Genomic DNA, 25,978 nt, shown 5'->3' with positions numbered 1-25,978 from the left:
AAGCCGGAGGGTTTACCAAAGGATCAGTAACAGCGGTCATCTCTATAGCAGTGTCAGGCCTGATGTTGCTGGAATTGGCCAAGACTGTATTCCTGGATATTGTTGGACAGGAAACAGCAGGTGTCATACATGTAGAATCAGCCAGGCATTGTAGTTTGACATTGCCCACTGAGATGTATCTGTTATCTTTGAGACCAGGAAGTGGTGGTAAAATGACTGTACGAGTACCCTTCATGGCCAGCACTGGGACAGGTGCACAATAAGAGGGGCCAAACTCCTTCTTGTTCTCCACCTTCTCACGGACCAGGTCTCCGACCTTAGGTAGCCAGCCGACTACCGGAATCTGCAGCGCCACTTAAGTGGCGGAGGATAAATGTTCCTTTGCAAGACTGTCTCAAGCCTCTTGTAGATTCTGTAACACATCAGAATGATTATCTACGTCAAAGGACGCAGCTGTAGCCGTCATGTCTAGACCATCAAGGTCCGGAACAAACATTTTCATGCCAAAGTGCATTTCGTATGGGGTCCGTCCACCCAGAGATCTTTTAGGGAGATTATTTAGTGCACGTTGTATGCTATACAAATGGGCAAACCAATTCCTGCCAGTACCTATAACTCTAGCTGTCAAGGATTGCTCTAAGTCACTGTTCATTCACTCCACAACTGAGTTGCACTCAGGCCTGTATGGAGACAAAAATTTGACTTGCACCCCCAAAGACCTCATGGCATCCTTGCACACCTTAGAGGCGAACGAGAGACCCTGGTCAGAATGAAAGGTGCCACATGCAAAAATTCCCACAAAGACACGCAAATCCCTGATGACAGTTCGTGCATCAGCACTGCGTTGTGGCCAAACCCATGGAAAACATGTGCAGGAATCAACTGCAACTAAGATAAACTTATACGCAGTATCAGAAGAAAATGGACCGCAGTGATCTAAATAAACACAATTGAATGGTTTATTAGAAATGTACAGCTGTGGTTGTGGCGGGCATGCTGCCATTGAAGGTTTAATCTGCTGACAAATGTCACAAGAAAGCACATAATTACAGGTTTGTTTATATAACCCACACCACCAGTAACGTTGCTGTAAGATAGAGACAGTCGCCGAAACGCCTGTATGAGCCAAGGCCATGCCTTCGTGTGCGGCTGTTATCAAAGCCTGTCTGCGGTCCTGGTTGGGAATCAACCTGTCACCAACGTCATTAATTCTCACATAGGGAATTTTATCGGGATATAAATGATAAGAATATTTTGAAGGGAAACCCTGTGGGTACTTACTTCCCTTCTCTGAAGCAGCTATAGCTGTCAAGATGTCATCATCAATCTTAGTCATGGATCTTGTAACTGCTGCTACTGAATAAGTGGCTACTGCTGTTTTAGCTGCTTCGTCAGCCAAACTGTTACCAACCGTGTGTACTCCTACGCGCTGGTGGCCAAGAGTATGAATTACTTGTGTGAGAGGCAGTTGTTCTATAAGCTCTGCGACTATAAACCAAACTATTTTATGCTTAATTGTGCTGCCTTTAGAATCACGATAGTCATTTTGAGACCAAAAGAATAAGTTGTCATTAAAAGACTGAACACAGTAGTAAGAGACACTTACAATCAAGGTTGTCACATTAGGATCAGCAAACTTCAGTGCTAGCACCAGAGCTCATAGCTCCGCTAACTGGGCGGTACAGTCCCCTAGTGCCTGTGTGTGGACTTGAACTCACCGTTCACCATGGTACCTGCCACTATAGCACAAGCTGCAGAGTAAAAATGTTTTGATCCGGTAGCCGGTTGCGCTGAACTGTCGGTATAAATGATACAATGGTAGTCCTCGAGCGGACGCATAGGCAGAGGGGCAGGATGAACAAATTCATACTGTAAGAACTCCTGAGTTTGCAATGAGGAGTAAAAGATATAGGTGACATCATATGAAGTCAACTAAGTAGCCCATTGTGTCCAATGCGGATGTAAAGCTTTTGAGTTTGGTACACAGCCTTTCGTTAAAGCTTCAAACATGCGTTTTCCTTGCGACACTTTATGTTCCTTTAGGATCACCATCCGCACTGCGGTCAATACTTTTTCAACTGTCGAAAAATGCAGTTCAGCTGAAGTAACTTGTAAGCAATAGGTACTGTGTCTCCTTCATTAAATGTCAAGTAGGTGAAACCCACTGCCTCTGGACAATTCTTATCACCAGGTTTGTGTGGTTATCAGATGTTAACAAGTATTTAGATTCAATAAGATCAGACTGCAAGGATTGCAGAGTAGCTGAATGTTCCGGGAACCAGCAGGATTTTGAAAAGGTAGGTTGTATCAAGGCATAAAATGGCTTGATACGCTGGGCATAATCCGGAATGTAAGTTCGTCCGAAGTTTAAAAATCCCAGCAAAGACTGTAATTTTTTCAGGGTTGTAGGAGAGCGCAAATGTGCGCATTTCTCCAAGAAGTGAGGCGCCAGGCCTCTACCTTCATTATTGAGCTTGTAGCCCAGGAACAACACTGTGTGCTCTGCAATGTGTGATTTTGCAAAGTTAAATTTGTAACCGTAGTCCGCAAACAAAACTATGATGCGGTCCACGCGACAAAGATGCGGCCATAATTCTTCGACTGTGAGATAAATATCATCAACGCACGAGTACGCATCAGGCTCTATGTCGTCTAACAGGGAGACAACATGTGCAGCAAAAACGCCCGGGCTGTTTTTGTTGCCATGGCCAATCTTGCAAATTGTTTTTGTTCACCGCCCATGGTGAAGGCTGTCCATTGACTACTTATTGAGGACAGATTGTGGATAAAAAAGCCATTGGAAATGTCAAGTGGCGTTCTATATTTCTTAAACACAAGACTGTCTACAAGTCCTGAGCCATGGGTATTCTGAAGCACACAGTTACGACAATGAGAGTTCAAATGTCGGTAATCCAAAACTAAGCGGTGCGACCCATCTGGTTTGGTTACTGTAAAAAGAGGGTTATTCATTGGTGACACACATGTCTTAATGACTCTTTGATACTCTAATTGTTCATGTATATCAGAAACAGGAGCTTTAGCTTCCCACCGGAGAAGATATTGGGGTTGTGGCTGTGGCATAGACCGCAATGGCATCTCATGAGGTGGAGAGGTTTTATCCCAGCCCACCTGAGTATGGTGCAAAAGCCATTGCTTGCTCCTTGGCTATGTTGTGTGAAATACTAGGGAGGATTACCTCCTCCCCCCTAAAACAAAAAGCGGGGGCCAGTCTGCCTCAGCTAACAAGATGTCATTTGAAGAAGTCAGATTTTCAAAAAAAATCCCTTTAAATAAATTGTATATCACCTTCAATTAAAAGTACAATTTAATATAATCTATCATGGAGAGCCACTCGGGTGTCAGCAGTTTCTACTGTGATGAAAGTCTCAGTTGCTGTCGCCTCCAGAAATGGACGCAGTGCTTGCAGCACTATGGTAAGCTCTGCTGTGCTGTCTAGCAGCGTTACTGCCCAAGTTAGATTCCGAAGGCGGGTTCTCGCTGTCCATGGCATATCTCGCTGTTAATGCAGCAACTTTATTTTTCTGAAACGGAGGGCATTGACGAGGAAATTTGTCCTGCTTCCCTTTACCGTCCGTTTGACGAGGTTGCTCGTGTCCCTGCGGGGCACCTCGACCTCTGCCACGATCCTGGTGATCACCTCCACAGGCTTGTGAGCCTGATGTTTCCTGTAAAGAACGAGGAGAACGCTGGTCAGGGACCTGAAACCTGTCAGTAGACCTAATTCTCGCACGGTCGTGCAAATCATAAGTGCACTCAGAGGGTTCTGGTGCCGGTGACGCTGCACGTGATCCTTTTTTCTGTTGTTGCTTCCACAGTTTTTTATTTTTCCAATTATTTTTAGGAAATATTGGACGGGTGTCTTTATTAGACTGTGCCGTCTGAGTTTGCTTTTGTGCTGGTATTTTAGCAAAAGGCTTAAAACCCAGACTATTGCATCCAATGGTCTTATAGGCATCAGCAATAATTTTTTGTAACTCTCGGGGTTTCTCTTCTTCCGGGACAAGACGCAAAGCATTAGACACTTGAAAGTTAACCGCATCCCCATTGATGTTCACAAGTATGAGATCGGCAAGTACGTCAAACACTCCGACAAGCCTCATTCCCAGTTCAACTGCAGCCTCCGGGCCATGCTCATCCTGAACACGCTTAATCACGGAGGGTGGCACAGTCATAGAAGGTGTGCCAAAGCACTTCGCATATACTGCCGCAAACACCTTACCCCAACTCTCACAATCGGTTACCTCTGGAACTAAGACTTTCTGCAATCTTATCGTTTAAATCCTGTGTTTCTCCACATGATTGGTATTAGGAAATACCGCTTCCAGCTGGTCAAATTTCTCGGCAAGCCAGTAAGGTAAATCATCCTTATTCTGTGGTCGCTTGCCCATAACCGAATTAACCATGACGGGACTAATAGACATCCCGGCCGGGCCAGTTGGTTGCACCACAACCCCAGGTGCTCCCATCTGGAGACTGCGGAATACATATTGTACTAGAGCCCTATGCACCACAATCAGCCAGGTGTGAAAGACAAGCAATTCGGCTACTGTGGCTGCTAAATAACGTGGATGTGGTGGGTACCTGGCCAAAACTGGCCAAGTGGCCCCTGGAATGGGCAAAGGGACTAACCGGACCGGAGTCACGGTGTGGGAGAGGGTGCCATTAAACCAAATACAGTGTTTCCATGCCGAAATCGGAACCTCAAGAGTCGTATATGGCTGATATGCTACAGGTACTGCAGTGGGAGTGTATGTATGGAACAAATTATCACCACCGTTCACTGCCGGAAACTTTACCCAAGAGTAAAACACCTCAAAGTGGAAAGCCGGATCGGCTCCAACCACAAAGATTAGTGCGATAACAGCGCCTGGCACTCCATATGCCGCCAAATGTTGACGGACTGAGGTGCGGCTATGCACCACAATATCGTCATCTGCCATAAGGACTAAGAAAAGGAAAACAACCTAAAAGCGTGGCAGCGCAATAGGTTTGTAATTCATATGAATGGGAAACCTTTTTATATTATCAAGCTTGAAAGGACCTATAAAGTATTAATACAGGTAGGTTATGCCGTCACCACTGTTTACTGGAAAACATGAGTGAGGGTATTGTGGACAAGTAGAAGCACTACTAAAGCGTCTCGTAAATAAGTACCAGACCAAACGTTATGGGTGCCATGTTGCAGGGATTCTGCTTATGCACAGAACTATGCGCAGGAAACCAGGACCTCAGTATATTGTTGTGTACCAAAAAAGCCACCTCAGTGACCAGAACCCCAATCCGACTAGCATTAGTGTCTCATTCGTTCTCCGTACTACAGCAAAGCTACCAATGATTAGACAACTTAGAACATGCGACTTAGTAAACTCTCAGGAATAGTGGGAAACAAAAACACTCTTTCGTTCACACTCATACTTGTCCACAACGTGAGTAATCAGAGACACTGTATAGTTTAAAATGTTTATTTTTAACTAACGTGCTCTAAGATGCAGTACTCTAGCCAATACGAGCAGCATAATGCATAAAAACAATATAATTTGCATTGTTACAATTCCATAAAGCACAATAGAGGAAATCATATTATAATGACAGTGGAAACAGGACTATAGCTACCTTTACCACCCTCCCCGTGCTCATGTGCTAGTTTTGAATAATTATAGAAGACCTCTGGGCTTTGTCAGCGAGACCCCATACCTACGAGAACAGATGCAGTGATTTACATCTCAGGTTCAGCACAGCTCTTCTATGTTGGGAAGCTTTTCTCCAAGTGCCTTCTCATGCATGTAATTAAAAGCACCCGAGTTTCAGTTGGCCCGCTGTGCTTCATGTAATGTCTATGTGCGTGGGACTGACCAAAGTGAATCAACAGCATACATTGTTATTCAACCGTAAACAGGCTGTACAGACAGAGATCGCGGTGCCTTGCTGGATATGTGAAAGATATACAGTTCTCATGTGAAGCAGCGCCAGCAAAGTATTTCACGAGAACAGAGCCATGTAGTGTCGTGCCAAAAGCAGCAGAATGGCAGCCAAGCTTATACTACTCATGCTAACTTAGCAATGTCTGCTGTTAACCCCTTTTCCTCACTACAAAAAATTACTGCTTATAATATTGCATGATGTAATGAAGTTAAAATATTGAATGATGTGAGGAGTTTACGTTTTAGAAATCTTATGTAGGGCATTCTAGAGTGTGGATTTTTCAGAGCCCCTTATATATATTTTTCATAGCCCCTTCATAGCCTGCTAGTATAAGTAGGCACGCTCGCTGTCAAAGACAAAATCATCACTACAATTGTGGCGTAATCTTACCATTTCCCCAAAAGGGATGGAATTCTTTTGGGAAGTTGGATGTGCACACAAGAGTGTAAAATGGCATTACAAGCTGTTGGCTTCTTAAATATCTTGGTAGTCAGATGGTCTTCTTGTCTATGGGTGGTTAAGCCAAGAAATTCTATTGATAAACATTTGTATCGAGAAGTGCATTTGAGATTGTAGTCATTGTGGAACAAATGTGTTAATAATTTTAATAAAGTCATTTCACTACCTGTCTAAATCATAAAGCTATCTTCCATATATCTACCCCAGTAGAAAATGTGATTCATCACCTGTGGTGGACATTTCTACTAGAGATGGTGTGACTCAAAATGACCATATACAAACTGGCTTAGGAGGGTTAAAATGTATCACCCATCACAATATCCCGTGTAGAAGTACATTGTTCTCAAGAACCAACCAAGTTAATCATATGCAAGATAATTTTTGTATATATGGCTGCTTGGAAGATGGCATGGGCTTTAATTGATGCAGTCATTTTAGGCTTTCTGATGACCAAGTTTTAATCTTTATGAAAGATAATACAGCAGTGGGCCTGCTTTTAATGGTATCTTATAAATGTGTTTGCACTAGGTACAGTTTAATTACTTATTAGTAAAATTTGTATTTAGAAAACACTTTTCTATCTTGTATCAAAATATTTTGTGCATTTCTTCGCAGTTGATCTTATACTGTCTGTAATGCGCGTTTAGAATAATGACTTGCATACTCGCAGTGCTTTCTGTAAGAAGCTGGGACTTCATAGCCCTAAAAATAACCAATCACATCAACCAGCTGAGGTTTCGTAATATGAAATAGTGCATTTCTAGCTGAATAGTTTAACTTGCATTTATTTTTCATGTAAGTTGTGTGTTAATTCATATGCAGTTGTCTGAAGGTGAAAGACCAACAATAAAGTTACAGAGCGGGCGTGGCCGGGCAAGATGGCCGATCGGACGTAGACCGTCTCGGCTCTGGACAACTGTAGAGCTCCCTCTGTGACACCCATGTTCTTTTCCTGAGGCGGAGTTTGTGGGGCACCTGCAGAGCAGCCCTGATCATTCTTAGTGCCGTGTGAGCGGCTGCAATCCACGATGTGAGAGAAGAGATGGCAGCGCACAAAATGGCGGTCAACACCTCACCGAGGACACCACTGATCGAGCTCACCTCCCGGAGGTACGTCTAATGCCTGCGTCCTGCTGACCTGTGGAAGCTGCTCCTGGCCTGTCCACGTTACAGGGGCCTCGTTAACGCCTATAATTGGGAGGTGGCCCCTGCCGAGATAACCCCTTCAGCGCCTGCCTGACACTAAGATGGCGGCCTTTTGCGACATATGGAGGGTGATCGACACTTCCCCTGGATCACCTTAGCCCAACTTACCAACTGCCTCCACGTCCTGCGGGTTGCCCCTGACTCCTCAGCCTCTTCTACTTCACCAGTTAACGCTGTGGGACTACTGACATCACTGGACTGCCCTGAGGCCTCACAGACCAGTTCTGGTTTCCCCCCGGGCCTGCCCAATTGTGGAGACACCGGCCGCGAGGTAGTGATCGTGCCCTGGGGGAGCCCTGGCCTCTATACACTACGCCTCTAGAAGACACCAATGCTTAAATGCCAAGACCCGGCCCACACCACTGACACTGGGTGACCTACCTCTCCCGTCCACCTTGGCCAGATGGGCCACAGACTATACCACCTTCCATCGATTTTTTGTTTACTGATTACACTTCTGCAGGGTGATGTGGGCACCGACTGGACATGATACGTCTCCAACAATCCCATCTCTAGCTAGGAGATTGCCTATCTTTTGCAGTGGCCGTGCCTGGGGGCCCGACAGCCCTCTATCTACCTTCATCACCCCACTCGGCCGCCTGCAGCCTGGGGCACAGACAGCTTCGCCTTCTGTGGTAGCATCCCAGGGGCCAGCCTGGTCCGCGCCATATACCGTCAAAGAAGATGACGAGCAAGCAGTCGGGTAAAGTCTCAGATTTCTTCGTCCCCCCAGACAAACGCCCGACGTTGCGAGGTGACACGGGAGTCACAGCCATGGCGATCACGAAAGCAGATTTAGAGGCTATGTTCAAGGATTTTAAAACTGAACTTTAAACGACCTGAGCCAGAACATTAAATCCTCTATAGATCGGCTGCAGACAGATCTAACAGAACGCTTGACCTCCCTCCAGCAAGACGTAGATTCCGTGGGCACCAGAGCCCTTGACCTGGAGACACACTCCCAGGAGCAAGAGCGAATATCTACGGAACTGCGGGAAGATGTACGCCTCCTTCAGGGTCAGCTACACCAGTCTCTACTCAAGACGGAGGACCTTGAAATAGGTCACGGAGGGAGAACATACATATCAGAGACCTTGAAGAGGGCGCAGAGGGGCCCAACCTGGCGGCCTTCATGGAGGGACTGTTTGCGGAGGTTCTGGCTCCACAAACCCTTAAAATTACGCTGGACAGAGTTCACTGCGTGGGCAACTTGCAACCTGGTAAGAAGAAAAAGCCACGTGATATCCTGGCAAAGTTCCATTCTTTCAAAGTGAAGGAGGTGGTGTTGCAGGCGTCCAGGACAAAGAGCTCCATCTCGTTCCAAAATCACCCATGCTCCATCTACCAAGATCTAGCGCTGACAACTCTGGCGCAGAGACAGCTGTTTAGAGACATTACTACCAAACTGCGGGAGGATAACATTCGGTACAGATGGACATATCCATTCGGACTTAGCTTTGATTTTAGGAACAAACGCCGCCACATCACCGACCTCTCTGGACCTTTTGGGCATCCCGATGGACGACACGAACCCTACATGAGACAAAAATGGAGAACAATCTCGAGGAACCCCAACGACCTCTGGATGGTCAGCAAATACACGCAGAGGCCGCCGCTGACCTGCTGAGACAATGGATCGTCTATCCTCTGCACCTGAAAGGGGTCCTGGAACTCCACGATATTTATTTTTCTATTCTCTTCCTCCTGTGATAGTTGACGGCTGGGGCAGAGCACAAGGTCAACTGTTGTTCTCCGGCCACTGTCCAGGATTGTCATCAACAAGATCTGCCTAGGCCTTGACTCTTGGGGCCCTGGTTGTTCGGGGAAGGAAAGGAGCGATCATGGACTGCCTTCTCTCCATAAGTAAGAACAGTGCCTCTATCTTGTATTTTCCACCTGTTCAAAGTTGTATGCTGGCACCATCAGTGTGCGCTGATCTTGTATATGCATCAGGGTATACAGCACCAGGGTTTGCATCATGCCTTAACCTGCCTTATCCTCCTGTGCCGGCGATCTGTATGTGCCTCTAGTATGGGAGGGTCCTGTGCTTGTAATTGTTTTTCAGTCGCATCTAGAAGATGTTACGTTTTTTCTCTTAAGTTTGTCGCCGGGCTGGGCGTGGACGGGGACCTCAGACCCATTGTCCCCCCTGGTCTCCGTGGGGGCTTTACGGTCCCAACGGAGCTCTGTTAGCAAATATTGGATCCAAATTTTTATTTATGTTTGTTCTTCTTCTGTTGGGGGTTTGGGGTGGGATGGGTGGACATGGTGGTGTTTTTTATCATGTACCTCTAGCGGGCCCTTTGTTATTTTTGCACCTACGGATGAAGTGCAGGGGCAACTCAGACTCCCCACATGATTGGCGGAGACATGGTACACACCTGGACTAGAGGGGCTTCTAAAGAGCAGCCACATCTCCCACTGACAATATGACGCTTACCATTGGAACTTGGAATGTCAAAGGTCTTAATTCCCCTCAAAAACGCCAAAAGGTTTGAAAATATATTATTGACCATCATTTTTATGTAGTGGCGCTCCAGGAGACACACCTAGCCAGAGCCGAAGACACACGTCTCAGACACAAACAATACCCCTTAATCTATAGATCTTCGGCCCTTATGAAGCATAGAGGAGTGGCCCTTCTGTTCCGCTCTACCATACAATTCCAGCCCCTAGATGTCCTTAGCGATAAAGAAGACCTACGGATCATGGTCAAGGGCCGTCTGAGAGGGAAAACTTGCACCTTTGTAGCGATATACGCACCCAATTCTGGGCAGATGCCGTTTCTATACACACTACTGGGGAAACTGCTGGATTTTGTGGAGGGACAGAGAGTCCTCATGGGTGACTTTAATTTGACCTGGCAAAGGGATATGGACAGCACACACTCAAAACGCTCAGAATTGGGCTCTTTTTCCATTGACATACAACAAGAATCCAAGACCTGGGCCTGCTAGATTCATGGCGTACTCTCTACCCATACACCCGAGACTATACTTTCTATTCCCATGTTCACCGTACATACTCCAGGCTGGACTATATTTTTATTAGTCAATCCCTGTTGGGTTCCCTCCAGGAAGCCAAAATATTCCCTCTCTCAGTGTCCGATCATAGCTTGTTCTCCATCTGCATGTCCTGATATGGGGATGCACCAACAGCGCCCAGGTGGTACTTCCCGGCCTCGCTGGTGCGAGATAAGGAATCTTGTGCTAAGCTCAGAGACACTATTGTGGACTTTTTTGATGTTAACAAACCAGAGGATACTTCGGAGTTTACCACTTGGGACGCATTCAATGCAGTCTTCCGGGGGAAGTGTATTGCCCTTAACTCGGCACTAAATGCGCAGCGAGCTAGAGAAAGGGAGCAACTAGAGCAGGAGCTGACCTCTGTCGAAAATGCCCACAAACTGAATCCCACTCGGCAAACTCTTCGCAATTTTACAGCACTCCGCGGCAAGCTTCGTGCCATTTATAATAACAGAGCTGAGTTCACCCTCCTTAAACTCCGCCACTTATCTTACTCTCAAGGAAGGCAATAAAATCGGAAAACACCTAGCCAGGCAACTAAGAGATAAATGGGAGAGGGAGTACATAGGTGGCATTGTGGGTCCCTCCGGGGAGGTTATGCACTGGGATGAAGACAAAGCCGAAATCTTTGGCTCATTTTATGACACCCTTTACTCTGGAGATGACCTAGAAACTGACGCCCAACAGGACTATCTCCGGCCAATGCCCCTACCTCAGGTTTCCAATGAATGGAATGAGTTACTCTCCGCTCCCATTACGCATGAAGAAGTCACTCTAGCAATTAAAGCCCTTAAACACCATAAAGCCCCAGGCCCGGATGGATATACCACCCTTTTCTACAAAACCTTTGCTCCTGATATCTGCCCCTACCTCACGCAGTTCTACAACAGGATGGCTGAAGAAGGTGAATCCACTACATCCATGACTGAGGCCATGATCTCAGTGATACCGAAACCCAGAAAAGATCCCCAACAAAGTGCCTCTTATCGCCCTATTGCACTTCTAAACCTGGAGGCCAAATTGTATTCCTCCATCATAGCTAAACGACTGAATGACCTCATGCCTGACCTCATACACCCTGACCAGTCTGTATTCATTAAAGGCCGTCAAACTCATGATAACACCCGTAGAATTATTCATCTCATGGAGAAGGCCAACAGATGTCAGATACCTGCTGTCTTAGTGGGTCTAGACGCTGAGAAAGCCTTCAATCGGGTTAACTGGGCGTTTCTGTTTCACACTCTCAAGGTATTCGGCTTTACATCCAAATTTCTAACCATGATTAACCCTGGGCGCGACACTACGCTTTGCCCACGTAGTGTTCGTAGCGCTGCCTGCTTTGCAGTTTTCGAAGTAGGTGAAGCAGGCAGCGCGTACGCACACGCGAGGGCGAAGCGTAGCTGCCTGCCGCCCACCACCTGCCTCCTGCCCGCCCTACTTTTAAAAGATAACATAAATTTATAATAAAGCAAATTAAAAGGCACTTAACTGAAGCGCGGCGTCTCCGGGGCTCCCTCTTCCTGGTTTCAACTTTTCTGACAAATGCGCATGCGCGGACGCCCGCGCATGCGCATTTCTCACAAGAAATGCGCATGCGCGGGCACCTCGACCCCTGCTCCTCACATATGTAAATATGGAGCTGAGCAGAGGTGCTCAATGCTGGTGAGCACGTGCACGTCTTCTCTGGCGACTCATAAATTGCACCCTTTTTATCTGCAGGACCAACCCTCGCACAAATGTGTTCTCTGCTGCCACAATTGTACTTAACAGTGCCCATTATCTGGTCTTTACAGTAACATAAGATGTTTGCTGTGGTTACTAATTAGAAGACTTTTAGTACACCCAAATGTCGTTTGCAGATAGTATGCAATCATTTTCATGGAAATTAGCAATTATGTGTAGTCAGCCCTCACTGTTATTTCAACGAGCAGATATGCAATAGTGACAATGCAAACGGCCATCGCCATTTAGTCAAACATGGAGAATATAAGCTGCAAAAGTCATATGCAGCTTATGAACAGAGAATTATAATTAAAAAGCTCTCTCAGTAGTCTCGACAGTAAATATCTTAGCTAAGTGTTGAGCTTGTTTTTAACTGAGTGAGCAGGGGAAGGCGTTAGTTATTTGTTGTATGACCTTAACCTTAGCAATACATGCTGCCAGTATTTCTCGAGGCTGTCATATTTCATGTTTACAGCTGTCAAACATCCCCCAGTGGTCTTGTGTAAATGTTATGGGCAGAGTAGAAATTGGAATAAGCATTCTTAGTGGAAACCTAATTACCCCCCTAATGCAATTAAGGCAAATATTTTAGTTTTAAATGTCTGAATATGCATAATGGTGAAATCTCCTGTCTTGTATGAAGTGTCCACTCTTGCAAATGGGCTCGTAATGCACAACGGGAATGCTTTAAACATTTATTTTGCAGTTCATACGAATTTTGGTGAGCATATAGACTGAGAGGCAAAAAAACAAGCAATCAGCAGAACTTTTAAGACTACTTTTGAATTACTTCTATTACAGTCTAACGTTTACCATTAAAGGATTAGGCATATGTCCTACTTTAAGGATGAGAAATGCAGCAGGTGGGAAGAATGGATTAGTTTACTCACATAGTGCAGTGAGCTTGTAGTATGTGCTCCTCTCCAGTAATACACAAACAGGCAGGTAGTGTGTTACAAGTAATGCATTCAGTAAATAGGTCTTCACCATAACGCTGCCCCTGCCAACTGACCATTGCAGATTACTGGCCAATAGAACACAACTATGTCAGCATGACATAAGTATATTCTGTGCTGTAGAGCACCTAAAGAGATAGCAACACAACACATCCCCTTCTTTAACACAAAAGAACACATTACAAATGCTAAATACAAGCAGGAATATATAACTTACATGAATAAGATAAATTATAAATAATGCACTTTTACACTCTATATTTTACAACATTAACTGTACCCTCATGCATGCAATAGTTAATACCCTAACCCCTTCCCCCTTAAAAAAGAAGCAAGAAAATGATAACAAACCCCCCCAAAAATACACTCAAATAGATTGAGTCAACCAACAACATAATCCTTCACCATCCTGGATTTTCCCTTTTCCTTTTCACGCTACTTAACTCATCCATTCCACCTTCTTCACCTTCCTCAGAAGCTAAACTGCTACCTTCCTCACCAGTAGCATCCTCCAAAGCATCACAAGATGTACCAGGGTTACAAGACGTCAGGGTTTATATCCATAATGTCCTTCGACTCTACACCATCCAACGCCACAGTATCATTGAACCAAGCCGAGTCTACCTCTTCATTCACCACTACTTCTCTGCCAAGATTCCAGTGATCCTTTGCACCCAAAGCAACACGCTTAAGAAACCACACTTTGCCACTCCTAAATCTAACCTCATTCTGCAAAATCTCTGCAACCTCTTCTGGTTCAAAGAATTCACTTTCCCCCTTAGGAACTCTAGTGAGTTTCTGAACACGTACCCAATCTCCCACATTAACACATACAGGTTTAATACCATGAATGCAGTCATAATAAGACTTATTTTGCTTTTGTGTCTCTTCCAATCTTTCTCTTCCCTTTTCTAGTGACCACGGCTCAACAGCACAATCCCAGGACCACAATGGAGTAAACTTGCATCTAGGGCTTCCCTCCTCTCAATATTACAAATGGAGATAAACCCGTAGTGTCTGGCAATTAGTCTATATGCCGACACAGCCTTCTGTACAGCATTATGCCAGTCACATTGTTTACCCACAGCACATTGAATAACTTCCTTAATAACCCTATTAAATCTCTCCACTGTGCAATTCCTGCAAGGATTATAACGGGACATAGTATTTTGTTTCACCCCTACTCTTCCAAAATATGCTCTAGCAATATTAGACATTAATTGCACTCTGTTGTCACTTAACAGAGGTGGCAACCTTGATAAAAAATTATACTCCTTTTTTATTCAGAAAGCATTTTCTACACTGAAGATGTCTTTTGATAATGCTACTACTGTTGCTGGATATTTTCTTTGTATTTTGGAGGAAGTCTTAAATGTGATTGATAGAAAGGGACCACCTAAGTTATGGATAAAGCAATGAAGGTTGTTGTGTGAATGGGGGTGACAACCTCTGGCTGGCTTCTTAATCCAAAAATGGTAACAAATTGCCAATTGATCAAAGGCCAGAGCCCCTCTCACAACAGTATGCCTGTGAGAGGGTCGAAGTATTGCAATATTCTTTTCGGCTGGGACCATCATCTAGAGAAGGGTGGGTTTATGATATCTACCTTTTAATTACAATGATACTAGCCTCGCTTTCCTTTTCACTACTCCTTTTGTTTATATTACCGTCATTAGTGTTTATATTACCATCATTAGTGTCATTAATCAAGCTTACATGAGGTCAGGCAGCATTCCCCATCTCCTCACATTTGAAGAGTAACTTACTTTTAACTTTTTCCTGACCTTTTATGGCTGCCCCGCTTCCGGCTTTCACAATCTTTAACAATTTATTTTGAGTATTTACAATGGCTCTGCAAGTACACCACAGGCCTTTTGGGTTTCAGGAATAGAGCCATCAATGAAGGGGTCGGAATGGAAAGAATATTTGGTGAATAATATATGTGAGGTGGATGAAAAAGATTAAATGTCAGCTGAACAAAAGACTGACTGTTGTGGGCACTGACTGTTTGGTCAGCACCAGGGCCGACCAAACCAGTCATAGGCACACTCCCGTTTTTTATGTAGGCTGCATGCAGCCTGCATGAAGAAAACAGCCTCCCCATAGACGCCTGTGCAGTGGGCGTCCCAGCCAATCACAACACTGCCATTACAGTGTTGTGATTCGCATAGGGGAGGAGAGGGAGGCTGCCTGCTTCATGTGAGGAGCAGAGAGAGAAGACACAACGCGGGACCTGAGGCGAAGTTTTAACTTGTACATTCACAGTAAAACTTTTTTATCATACAATGTAGCTGTGCTGAATACCTAAGACACTTTTAAAAGTCCCAGTGCATGATAGTAGGAATCTACAAATTGATTAAAAAAAAAAAGATCAAGCTGTAAATTGGCCTGAATTTTTTTTATGTCATGTCATCAGTAATGTAAAGTTTGATGTCAGAAGCTGTGCATGTAGGGGTGCATGCTAGTTCTACAAGAAAGTTTGCTCTTGCCTCATTTTGCCACTGTGCTTAGGGTCTGAATGGTTGTGACCTAACACTGACAGATGGCATACACATTAATATAAACCATTTCGCTGACTCTATAGACCTTTGCATAAACGTTGCTTCCTTCTAACTCCTGTGCATAGCCTACAGCACGAGTAAACATCCATTTTCAAGCAAAGAGCTCCGAGAAAGGCTCCAAAGGCTGGAGTGGGGAGGCACATGGTGAAATATGAGCGGGGGATGATGGTAGCTGGGAATCACCCTCAAGATGAGAGAAGAAACCTTTCTCCTGAACACTTCTCTTGAACCCCTACAATGGTATCCAGATCTGCCTTCTCAGACTCTACCTCACTCCTACCTCTGCCTTCTGGATCGAGGCATCAAGGCATAAGTCCATAAGTAATAAAAAAAAAAAAGGCTTGGGTATATGTGAACCAAACGTTTTATGGGTCCTGGGTGCATAGTGCTCTGAGTATAAATTGTCATACTCACTTGTCTAAAACCTAAATGGCAATGGTGACTAATAGGAGAGGTCCCCTGCCTAATTTGCATATTTTATTTCTAATTTTTGTGCTAGATGCAGTGCACCCATCTTATCCTGTGCTGGAACTGTGCTGCTGCAGTGTTCCTGTTTCCCTGGCTGTATCTGGAATTTTGATTAACTTTGAGTAACTGCACAGCGAGCGTCTATCTATGACTGTTTCCACTCCAGTTCCATGTTTCATTTCTGCATCATTCATTTTACCAAAAAAGAATGTGGTTCCTCACAGTCATGCAGACCCCAGTCACTTGTGATCCCCTGTATGGTCTTCTCCACATCTAGTGGCTCGTCTCTGTAGTGGCTAACCTCTGTAGTGGCCCATTCATTTTTCCATCAGCCTGCCTCCCACCGCTTAGTGATGCATTCCGACCAGTATTGTCACACTGCTGCGATCTGCAAACTGAAAAGTGACGCTACTTCTGTGCACTAAAATATCCATCAATGGCCAATCAGTAAAGTAGCTCAAGTAGACCAAACTGGTTTTTTGATGTTTTTGAAAGTGAAACCTCAACACTTAGCTATTGTTTGATATTTTTTTCTTTTGGAGGCTTCTGCCATTCATCCAATGAACAAGAAGTGCTGATTCAGTCTGACACAAAAAAAATCAAATGTTTAGCATGCCTTTTAGTTTTGTCCATTGGTGTATATGAAACGATTCCTACTCTCACTAGAAGAATAACTCGTATTCATCACTCATGACAACCAATTGAAAAAGAGTTGTAACTTATTCTCTGACACATGACAACAAGTCACCTCTTCTTAAAGAACACAAAGAACTGTCAGGGGTCTTTTCTAACTGCCAGTCAAGCTCACTTTACTCCAGCATGATCACGAAAAGGGTTTCACGAGGCAGCTCCAAGAATGCGTACAGCATCCTACAAGGCCATCAATCCATTTTACTAGGGAAAGGTAATAAGCTCTGGCTCCCAAATGGGAAGATTGCTTGCTCTGGAATGCCTGGCCAGGTTTTTTATTTGACTTATGTGAGGAGTTGGGGTATTAGTTAAAGACGAGGTGAGTACCCACTTCATACCCACAACCCTTGTCAGCGTGAAACCTTATAGTCACTAAATTAACCTGAGCCTATCCCACTTGCAGTGATGGCACAGAGCAGACAGGCTTAATTTAGAGGCAAAGTATAAAGTACTTGTGCAGTTCTCAAACAGTAATACATTCAAAACACAGCATAAGAACACTCTCAAAACTAGGTGTAGCTGACACATTTAAGAATATTACAACATAGAATGAGCATTTAGACTTTTGAAGAATCATGTACTTAAGTCTCTAAAATAGGATGGAAAGACTTCACATTTAGGTGACAAGAATGTGGATAAGCTGAAGTAAATGCAACCACCACATGAAGACATTCTTGAAGGATTTCCACCTGATCTACTTCTCACATACATACTGCCTTCTACCTTCATACTACCTTCTGGACTGAAGATCAAGGATCCATGCGGAAAGTGAAAACCATCCAGTCACCTAACAAAATCCTGCAGTTGGTAACTTCAAATCTGATGAATTTGCAAGTCTTTCTGACAATGAAATACAGTGGCAGGAGGCAAGGATCGCAGGGCCCAGCTGTGCAAATGTTCTGAGCCCCTGCCTGACATGAACTATATGTCTTCCAGGAAGAATCTAAAACTTACAGAATCTGATATGTCTACAGCCTTATTCATAGCAGCTTAAATAGAGGGTTTCACTATTTCTAAAGATAGGCCTAGAACTTATATGATTACCACAAAATGAGCATCATGGTGAATGTAAAAAAGACTGCTTTATAGTAGTGTCTGATCTATCTAGGTCGTAGTGTGGTGAAATCTAGTTTAACTATACTTCTTCTCAAGATGGCTAGTTCTTACGATGAATTTAAATGTTAGCAGTATTGTTCTTAGCAATAGATATTCCCAACTCTTGACTAAGGCATCTGTAGCGTCTTCCCCAGCCCTGGAGCTTGCAAATGAAATACGCCACACAGGAACTTTGGTCAAATTTTGCGTTATTCCTCAGCATACACTCTGACACTGAACATTATACTATACTTTTTATTGACCACACCCTGATTCCTGTCTAGAGTCCGCCTCAGAACCACGAGGGCCCTAGTGCGTATAGTCTCAACACTGTACATCTCCCACTTTGCTAAATAAAAAAGTGGCAATCAGCATTGAAAATCGCATCTCTTCAATTAGTCAGTGAGGGGCTCTCACTTGTCTGCCAGCCTGGGAGAGCCTAGATGATCGAGGTCCACCCTGATTGGGCAATGGTGACTTAGGCTCAGGGACTTGAGCCAGACCTACTGGAGGGGCTACCTCTCCACATGTCCTTTACATAGCACACATTGTAGAGGATCAGTGGCAAAAAGAATGTCAGTTTTCTTTTTTCATCTGTGTTTAACCAGTACCCAGTCTCCTTCATCAAAGACTGTTTCCTGGGCATGGCAATGCTGGTCTGCATAGGTTTTAATTTTCCTTTTCCAAGTTGAGTCAGTGTCTCGAGCCTCGTCAGTGCTCACTGATCGATCCGATGTCCATTGAAATAGTTTTGTTCTGATCGTTCTTCCCAATAGCTAGGTGGCTGGATTCTCACCAGTTTTGGGGTGAGGAGTTGATCGATTGGGCCAAAGGTCCTGACAAAAGTCTTGGTTCAGTTTGGTTCCTTCCATGGATATTCATTGAATGACTCGCTTGAGGGTGCCCATGAATCGTTCAACTACACCCTTGGCTTGTGGCCAGAGGTGGGTATTTCTTTGGTGCTTTATATTGATTCAGACAAGGAATTCCCTGAACTCTCTACTATTAAAGGGTGGGTAGTTGTCATATATGCAAATTTTGGGGATGCCCAAGACTGCAAAGAGGTCATCAAGTTGTTCTATGACTTTGTAATGAGTTGTTAAAGATAGGTCTTCCACAAAAGGAAAATGCGATAAATACCTTGGCAGTTCGGGCTGGACTGTTCCCTTGAGAAACAGGGTCAAGACTGATTTGCATATGGCTGGGTCTGAACTGGATTGACAAAGTGAGCTAAAGAAAGTTGTTTGATTCAGCACAGATCTGTGACTGGGGGTGAAGGTCTGAAAAGTTTCAGTGCTCTGTCCATCATCTCCTTGAGTTTACTATGTTCGCCTTAAGTTGGCAGGGTATGCCCAGACTTGGATCCCTTGCTCACTTTGCCACTGGATTGAAGCTAGCCTGACTGATGAGGGGTGTTACCCCGAAACCAGTCCAAGGATGCTTGTCTCCAGTCCAGGGTAAACCTGGCTTGGCAGTTTGGGCTGGACTGTTCCCATGAGGGACAGGGTTAAGACTGATTTGCATATGGCTGGGTCTGAACTGGGGTGGCAAATTGAGCTAAAGAACGGTGATGGATTCAACCCAGATCTATGACTGGGTGTAAGTGTCTGAAAAGATTCAGCACTTCGTCCATCATCTCCTCATGTTTACCATGAGATGATGTCCATTTCCTAAAGGCTCAAATAAGTCAATAGCAACCCTGTCCCAAGCATAGTCAGGAAGATCAGACACTATCACTGGGTGCTGTATCATTTTAGGAGATAAGCAATTGCAAATGTGGCACACCTTCAGCTACTTCTCGACTTGCTCATCTAGCCAAGGGAACCACACTCAATCTCACAGGGCTCTTTTGGTGGCCACAATGCCATGGTTTCCTTCGTGTGTGAGTATGATGATCTACTGTCTTAGACTTTCAGGTATGGGTTTCCAAAATTGTAACGCGGGGTGGTCTGTGACAACAATAAATCGTTTTCTGTAGAGGAATACATGAAAATGTCTGCAGGCCCACACTAAAGCAAGACTCTCCTTCTCCGGGTGAGAGTAGGCACGTTCTGTCTCAAACAGACTCTGACTAGCATAGGCCCAATATGTTCCAGAGAATTTGGATGGCCATTGTGTTGATGAAAGATTGCCCTCAGCCCCACTGGGCTCACATGAACTGTTATTTCAGTATGTAATTTTTAGTTGAGGCCATTTAAGTTGCTTTCTCAATTGCATGCTTAATGTCTCTGAAACTCCTGTCACAATGCAGAGACCATTGGAACTATACATTCCACTTTGTCAAGTCTCTTAATGGGGCACTCATTGAAGCAAAATTGCAAATGTATTTTGAGCAATAACTGGCCATGCCTTAAGAGGATCGCAGCATGGTAACATCCTGGGGCAGGGGCAAGTGGATATGTAACAGGTTGAATTATGCTATGAATAACATTCTGAAATATTTCACCAGCCAAAGGTACTCGAAAACTCAGTTGCTTATATCTGAAAAAATCAACGTGAGTTGAAAAAGTAAAATTGTACCTGCAGTTTTCCTCCAGTTTGAGTTAATGGTATTCTTTATTCAGGTCAAGATGGGTAAATACCTTGGCTCCGTTCAATTGCATGATCACATCTGCTATTTAAGTACCTGCGTGTCTATCCCTCTCAATGTCTTTGTTTGCTTGGTGCATATCAATGCAGATGCACACTGACCTGCCACTGTCCTTTTTTGGCACTACTACTATGGGCGATACCCATGGTGTGGGACCTGTAGAGCATTCAATGATGTCATGCTTTAAAAGTGCTTCCAGTTCTTTCTCTACAGCTTCTTGCAGATGGAAAGCAACTCTATGATGCCACTGAGCAACAGGGCAAATGTCCTCATTGATATGAATCTGTTTTATTTTCTTAAGTTTTAACAAGTCATGGTACAACAATAGGAATCAGCTCATGATCTCTGACTGAGCACAGAGGCTGTAGCTAAGGGATATCAATCCCATGTCAGCAGTGGTGGCAAACTGATTAAACAGGCACTCGATGAAGTCCCATGGAGAACATGAATGGTTGCTTGAACTGATGTATTTTTGCATTGCATTGTCCTTGTAAACGGCCCTTGGCTTTGCAGTGATTCGGCTGCAGTCCAGGTGTCTACCTTTATGCCTTATGGAGTGAGGTGAGGCACGGGAGACAGGCTGTTAGACTTTTCCACTGCCGTGGCAGTAATCAATGCACCACTTTCTTTGGTGAACGTTTTTGGGTGTTCTTTTACTTTAATGTGATTTTGAGACAATGTCCAAAATGTTTGTCTATTGTTTGGTGAATTTCCTTTGAACTTGGTCTTCTTTACAAGCAGCTAACTCTTCATGTGCATGCTGCACTTTGGTAGATACCATCAGTGCACACCCATCTTTATCGGTACTCAATAGTGATGTGGAAGAGCTTTTGTACGATGAGCTTGATGACGATTGATCTGGCCCTGTTTCCTCTTGTCGTAGCCGATATTGCTTTTTGGTTTAATGGGCGCGGCAAGATGCTTCTGGAACTTTCTCATATCTATCTTGTTTCAATTGTGAGGCACTTGACTTTTACTTAGCTTGGCATATAGTTATGAAATATTCTTTTTCCCACAACCTTTGCAGATCTGTCCAATTGCTGGACATTAACCTTGATGGGGGAATGAAAATCCTTATTTCTTTAAAGATATCGGCTTACTTGTGTCTTGTATTTGATTGTGCTTGCTTTTCACATCAGGTCCAAATCACTGTGGGCCGTTCCTGCTTCTATATCAGCAGCTTGTTGGTCTGCTCCTTCTTCTGCTCTCGAAACCATCAGCATTATTTCTAAACTGTGTCTTTCTCTCAACATGCGCTTTCTAAACAAATCGGAAAGGCAGCCATGAATGATTCTGAGACACATGGCTTCTTCATTAGTGAAGTAACAGAACTTGCAATGCTTAATGAGTGTATCAAGGCTTTCACCAAACGCATCCATTGTTTCACCAACTTATTGTCATGGTTAGTTGAAGATGTATCTTTCATAGTCGACATTCACGATTGGTTGAAGTTGGTCTCCAATGTTTCCTTTACCTTTTGGTATGATTTTGCTTCAGTTTGTGAAATCTTCTCTAGCACTTCTTTTACCCCGTCACCTGCAAGGTTTTTCAAGTATTTGATGATCTTCTTTTTGTAGCACCTCTATGAAGTCGCTGAATGTTTCCATCCACGCAGCCAACCCGGCACTGATTTTCTGCTTCCCAAAAGGTGGTGTTGGTTTCAGGAATGCAGCTGCAGGGTATTTTGTGCTCCTTTCTGCCGCCATTGAGATCACATGCTGTTCAGACAGCGTTTGTCGTACCAAGCTGGACTTGTAAACTCTCCATGCAACACCCCTGTTGCCTCAGTCTGGGTCTCTACATTTGATCAGAGGTTTTAAAGCAGTTCACTTGTCCTTGACAGTGAGTGGATTTCTGATTTTTTGTGCTTGGTTGTCCCTGCTGCTGGCTCTGCTTTGTCTGAATATTGCTCTGTGTTCAAGTCGCAGCGTAGGATGTTTGCCGGCAACCTCATCTGCGATTTTGGCAGGTGTTTTGAGTGTTCTCCTCTATAGGGCCTTCACTTTCTTCTTTTGCAGTGTATGGACTGGAGCGGGGTTTGAGGACACATGTGCCCGTCACAGACTGCTTTGCATCAATTTCGGGCACATGTGGCATGCACCAGCAGTTTGCTGCATCATTGCAAACTCTCAGGGAGAGCAGTCTTGTTTTCTCTGGGCAGGTATTCCCTACTCGTTGCCAGAACTAGCATCTTCCCCAGCCCTGAAGCATGCAGATGAAATATGACACACTGGAGCTGCGGTCAAACCTTACTTTATTTTGCAGCATACACTCACACACTGAACATTAAATAATAATTTTTATTGACCATAGCCTGACACCTCCATGTCTATTACACAGTTCTAGTCTAGAGTCTGCCCCAGGACCAAGAGGATCCTAGTACGTATAGTCTCAGTATGCTACAGCATCTACTACTACAAGGCTCTCAGTGTTAGAAATGTAATGTATGAAGTCTAAAAAGCAGTCCTATGGAATACTTGGGAGGATGAAAGTAGTGTGTATAAAACTTTTCAGCTGAAACTAAAAATAAATGAAACAAATACACTGAAGCAAACTAAATTTGAAGTGACGGCTTCTGATTGTATCCCAGGAGACTGGTGTGAATGCTTTCAATAGGTAGTCTCTCTATTTTGTACATTGCTATCTAGAACACAGATGCTGAACTATCTCACACATTTTTCTGCTGTAGCAGAATTAATTTGTTCACCTTTTCCTGATGTACTTTGATGTAAAATCAATTCTATGACATATGTGAGAAATTTAGAACACCTAATATTGAACGCAAAGAATTGTGAGATCAGATATACATTTGAAAAATATGACATACAGAAAATGAAGTATTTTCCTTCTTACAGACTGTGGAAAAAATTAACCTCTTTAATTTTCCCTTTTCATATTTTCATACAACCATCTTAATTATGTTAAAACTATCTTTGGCAAGGAACACTTTGCATTTTCCAAAGTTTACACTTCCAGCAAAATCATATTGGTATGGTTATTGTTTGTATATGATATATGGTTTCCACACACACTTCTGCTGATAGCATTTGTCCTTAAACTCTAGTAATTAAATACAAATATGATTTTGTGGTTTACAAATGAACTGAATTACTAATAGCGCCATACAGTCACATGAGATAGCAACGTTGGCCTCATGCCACACTGTCAAGATAGATGGAATGGAGCCACATGAGTTAAAAAGAGGCTCTGATCAACAGACATCTCAAGGTTTGGAGGTAAGTAGATGCCTCTGAGAAGGCACAATTGATCTATTCGGGCGATCCATAGAATAAGAACCTAACCAATGCTGGCTGTGCCATGTCGTGCAGTTTCCACTCTATGGTAGGAACTGCGCATTTGTGGATGACATAACCTGTGGGATGGTGCCAGACTGTTTCTATGCACCTCCTCAGGATATGTTAACCTATAGGCCAGCTAGCTCACAGTGCCAACGTAAGCACCCCTAAACCTAGACAGGTAGCAAATGGTGCGGGCAACCACTGAACATGGCAACACTGATTCTCCAGAAATTGTAATAACAGATCTAGAACCCTTTTGCACAGTCACTCGTGCTCTCTTATACTCAGAGAAATATACAAAGAATACACAGTGGGATGTTTTCAATGTTTATTGAACCACTGTGACTCTTGTATAAAATAAATCGGCTGCCATGATCAATAGACGGAAGCAGATGTAAGTTATTACAAGCACCAAGACCGTGAACAGAATAAAAAGTTCCACTATCGTGCTTATTCAATGAATATATGAAGACATATAAAACAATCTAGAAATCTGACATACCCCTAATATGCAGTCCCTAACTTAAGTGTCTAGAGCATGCATGTATTGTTCTGCCAAGAATATCCATACTGGAAGATCCAACGCCTGTTACCTGAAGGGGAAAAATGTAAGTCCTCGTCTTGGTCATGAGGTGGACACTGTTGTTGAGATTTCAGAAAGCTGCTGGGCCAAAGCTTCAGAGTGTAGGGGCCTCACCAATGTCAGCAAAGCGCTCTTCTGACTAAACCTGGAAATGCGTTTTATTTATAATGAAAAACATCCCTGAGAGTCCTGTGGAAGCCAGCATTATCATGGTCTATAGACAGCCATGTCTCCCTGTCGATGAAAAATAGAACAACATTTGCACAATGTGGATCGAGGCCTTATATGTTGTGTTGAAGGAGTCATGATAATGTTAAGTGAAGCAGAATCTGTAATCGAAGAAGTTTCAGAGAAACTGATCCAACATTGTCAAACACGCAAATGTTTGTAAAAGGTTATTGTGTCAAATGGATGTCAATGTAAGAAAAGATGGCAGCCTTTTTACATGGGCCTACTTCAGACACATAACACTCCAGAAGTAGAAAAAAATATTTTTCTCCAAATTTTCTTTAGCCGCTGGAGACGTTTTTTCTGGTCAGTCTTGCATGCCCTAGCTTCTCAGTGCACGCTTTTAGGCCTAGCTCCAACAAGGTATTCTTCTGGTTCCAGTCCTATGTGGTCAGCTTACCCTCTTGAAGTCAAGAGTGCTTCTGCTTTTGTGTCTCCGTAGCAGGCAAACAGCAGACCAACCATTTGACCCATGAAGAGCAGTTCCAGTCCTTATATGCAAGTAGGAATTAGGAATCCTTGAGTGAGTCATCATATTCCAGTAGAGTCTCCTTCCAACAGAGACTTCTTCATTAGGTGGAGTTATCCTAGACTCAGGAATGTTCTGAGGAGCTGGCATTTGAGGTGCCAGGTGTATCCTGTGCACTAACCAGTGAATGCAGAAATTCGGCCACTTAATCCAAATTATTCTGATGCATTCCCCCACTTCCTTTTACAGTACCTCCTTTTTGCCTTACTGCAAAATTAACCTGGACCTGCGGCTTAGACATTGTAACTCCTCTGCCAGAAGGAAGGCCTGTTTTCAGCTCCTTGTCCACTGCCCTATTAAAATGAGCTCTCATCTGATAGTATGGAAACTTTAGTCTGGCTTATAAGAGGGTCTAAGTTAAAAGCAAGAGCGGGCATAAATAGGCTAATTTGATGCAACACAATTTTGCAAAATTACAGCAAAATTAGGAGAGTTTATACAGAATTATTTGAGGAGCATAACCCTGCATTTAGCTCTATTTTTTCAGCACAAAATTCACCATTGTGTCCAAAATGGACCGGAGGATGCACTACGAAAATAGCACTAAATGCAACAGAACATGAGCAGCAGCAGCCAAGAGCCGCTCTCACTATGTTCCTGTGCTCCTGCGGTAGGCAAGTTAT

The sequence above is a fragment of the Triturus cristatus genome, chromosome 2_2 (genome assembly GCF_964204655.1).
Source record: "Triturus cristatus chromosome 2_2, aTriCri1.1, whole genome shotgun sequence".
Classification (NCBI taxonomy): Eukaryota; Metazoa; Chordata; class Amphibia; order Caudata; family Salamandridae; genus Triturus; species Triturus cristatus.
Note: the sequence above shows the minus strand (reverse complement) of the source record.